Genomic DNA, 4109 nt, shown 5'->3' on the forward strand with positions numbered 1-4109 from the left:
GGAAGCGCGTTATGGCCAGAAAATAGTCCTATCGCGAATTTCAAAAATTTTGACACCTCTTCCACGACAACTTTTTACCTAGAAATATTTTGTTAAAACATGTATAACAAAAGAAGTGTAGAATTCCAAGATCTTTTAAATGATACCTCGAAAAAAGGGCTGGCCCCTTAAATTAAGGGCCTAGCGGGGTCCAAAGCTATTCTTTTATATCTCAAAAAGTATTGAGAATTTGTAATACGTCAAAGAAGCAAAATTGTTAAAAATGTCAAGTTTTATCTATTGAAGTCGTCAAAAAACGTTCGGCGTCGTCACTTCCGGCCAAACCGGAAGAAGTTAGAAAACGCGAATTTTTGCCGTTCTTGGCAAGATTTTGAGTAAGATATGTCTTTGGGAGCATTAAAATTAATTTTTCGTCCGTCGTCGGCACTTCCGGTCAAACCGGAAGTAGGGAAAATGGCATATTTTTGCATTAATTAACATGGATTTAGAGGATTCATACCATTTTTGGGCAATATTTTTTTATTTTTGTTCAAAATTAAAGCTACTTCCGGTGGAACATGACGGAAGACCTATTCGTTGCTTTGCAACGAGCTTTGCTCTAGTTATTATGTTCCCCAAACGAAGTTGGGGAACATATTGTTTTTACTCTGTTTCTTACTATTATTTTTATTTTTCTTCTCGGGAAAATTTTGTCCGCGAATGATCATGTAAAGTACACATCCGATTAAGGGGAAACCTTTTTAGGGTAAGTAGGCATGTTTTGTAGATGTGCGGAACGAAGGTCATTTTGCGCGCACGTGCTTGCAAGAGCGCGCACGTGCAACACGTGAAATGACTAATACACTTGAAATTGCCGTAACTTTTACATTTTTTGATATAATGCTTTGATATTTAGAATATATAGACATATTATAAATGTAGATAATATGACATTGTCAACATGCCATTTTGCGCGCACGTGCTTGCAAGAGCGCGCACGTGCAACACGTGAAATGACCAATATAATGAATATAGCCGTAACTTTTCTATTTTTTGATGAAATCTTTTGAAATTTATAATGTTAGGATATATTAGTAGCGTAGACAAGATGACATGGTCAAAATAGCAAGATGTCACGCACATGCACGTGTGCTTCGCTCTGATTGGCTGAAACCAAGGTCTCAATATCTTTCTCGTTTTTTGACGAAAGCCTTTGAAATTTTGAACATAGCCATGCATTAGGATATACTACAACATGATATATATAGCAATTATCATGAAAACACGTGCATGCACGTGCGCTGCAATCTGATTGGCTGAAACTTTAAATAGCTATAACTCCCTTGGTTTTCACCCAAACAGGATGGGATTTAGAACATAGATAGATATAATGGACTTCTACAAGACGGTATAGTCACCATGCACATGCATACACGTGTGTAAACGTAAGCTGCGATTTGATTGGCTGAAACTTTAAACAGCTATAACTCCCTTGGTTTTCAACCAAACGGGGTGGGATTTAGAACATAGATAAATGAACTGAACTTCTACTAGAAGGTATAATCACCATGCTCATGTATGCACGTGCGTGCACGTGAAATGAGTAAAACTAAAAATGTACTTGAATGAGCGTATTTTTTAAAATACTTTTCGATTAAATACTTTAATATTTAGTATATTAAAATATATAGATTATGTAGACAAGATGATATGGTCATTACGCATATGCTTTCTCATGCGCACGCGTGCAATGATAAAATTTGAATAAACTTGGTACACTTCTGGGTAAACGTATAAAGTCCAAATGCATAGAGTTTGTCTTATTTAATGAAGCTTGCAGGGAAAATGGCACCAAAAAGGAGTTGGGGAGCGTTTGGGGAACATCTGTAACGGTCCCCGTTACAATTAGCACTAGTTATTATTATTTTTCCTGGGAAAATTTTGTCCACGAGTGATCTTGTAAACTACACATCCGACTAGGGTAAAATGTTTTTAGGGTCAGTAGACATGTTATATAGATTTGCCGAACGAAGGTCATTTTGCGCGCACGTGCTTGCAAGAGCGCGCACGTGCAACATGTGAAATGACCAATATAATGGATACTGCTGTAACTTTTCTTTTTTTTTTGATGAATTTTTTTGAAACTCATAATGTAAGGATACATTAGTAGTATAGACAAGATGACATGGTCAAAATAGTAAGATCTCACGTGCATCCACGTGCGCTTCGCTCTGATTGGCTGAAACTAAAGTCTCAATATCTTTCTTGTTTCTTGTCATAATCCTTTGAAATTTTGAACATAGTCGTACATTATGAAGATCTACAGCATGATATATAAAAATTTTCATGAAAGCATGTGCATGCGCGCGTGCTGCAATCTGATTGACTGAAACTTTAAATGGCTATATCTCCTTTGTTTTTCGACGAAATGCTTTGAAATTTAAAACATAGCCATGCATTAGGATATCCTAAAATATGATACAGAAAAAAATTCATGAAATCACGCGCATGCACGTGTGCTGCAATCTGATTGGCTGCAACTTTATATGGCTATATCTCCTTTGTTTTTCGACGAAATGCTTTGAAATTTAAAACATAGTCATGCATTAGGATATCCTTCAATACGATAACGATAAAAAGTTATGAAATCTCGCGCATGCATGTGTGTTGCAATCTGATTGGCTGAAACTTCAAATGGCTATCACTCCCTTGTTTTTCAACCAAACACGATAGGATTTAGAGCATAGATAAATATAAGGGACTCCTACAAGAAGATATAGTCATTATGCACGTGCGTGCACGTGAAATGAGTAAAATTAAAAATACACTGGAATGAGTATATTTTTAATACTTTTGGATCAAATGCTTTGATATTGAGTATATTAAAATTTTAGATAGTGTAGACAAGATAATATGGTCGTTACGCACATGAACACGCGTGCAATGCCTATTTTTAAATATATTTTGTATTTTTCTGCGAAGACCTTGATTAAGTCTAAATTCCATAAAGTATTTCTTATTCAATATAGATTACAGGGAATATGCCACCAAAAGGGAGTTGGGGAGCGTTTGGGGAACATCTGTAACGGTCCCCGTTACAATTAGCACTAGTTATGTTCCCCAAACGAAGTTGGGGAACATTTTGTTTTTACTCTGTTTGTTATTATTATTATTCTTCTTCTTCTTCTTCTTCCTGGAACTTTTTTTGTCTGGGAATGATCTTGTAAACTGTTCGTCCGATGTAGGTAAAACCTTTTTAGGGTTAGTAGACATATTATGCAGATTTGCGGAATCAAGGTCATTTTGCGCGCACGTGCTTGCAAGAGCGTGCACGTGCAACACGTGAAATCACCAATATAATAGATATAGCCGCTAGTTTTCTTTTTTTAGATGAAATGCTTTGAAACTCATAATGTAAGGATATATTAGTAGTATAGACATGACGACATGGTGAAAATAGCAAGATCTCACGCGCATGCACGTGCACTTCGCTCTGATTGACTACAACTAAAGTCTCAATATCTTTCTTGTTTTTTGACGAAATCCTTTGAAATTTTGAACATAGCCATGCATTAGGATATCCTACAACATGAAATAAAGCAATTATCATGAAAACATGTGCATGCACGTGCGCTGCAATCTGATTGGCTGAAACTTTAAACAGCTATAACTCCCTTGGTTTTCAACCAAACAGGATGGGATTTGGAATATAGATAGATATAATGGACTTCTACAAGTAGGTATGGTCACCATGCACCATTCATACATTCATACACGTGCATGTAGATGTACTGCAATCTGATTGGCTGAAACTTTAAACAGCTATTACTCCCTTAGTTTTCACCCAAACGGGGTGGAATTTAGAACATAGATAGATGTAATGGACTTCTACAAGAAGGTATGGTCACTATGCTGATGTATGCACGTGCGTGCACGTGAAATGAGTAAAATCAAACACTTGAATGAACCTATTTTTAAATAATTTTGGATTAAATACTTTAATATTCAGTGTATTAAAAATATAGATTGTGTAGACAAGATGATATGGTCATGACGCAAATGCATTCACATGTGCACGCGTGCAATGCTAAAGTTTAAATGATTTTTGTACACTTCTTTGTAAATGTTGT

This window comes from Saccostrea cucullata, unplaced genomic scaffold (genome assembly GCF_032062105.1).
Source record: "Saccostrea cucullata isolate Sc308-1 unplaced genomic scaffold, CSIRO_AGI_Scuc_v1 ctg1467, whole genome shotgun sequence".
In the NCBI taxonomy this organism is placed as follows: Eukaryota; Metazoa; Mollusca; class Bivalvia; order Ostreida; family Ostreidae; genus Saccostrea; species Saccostrea cuccullata.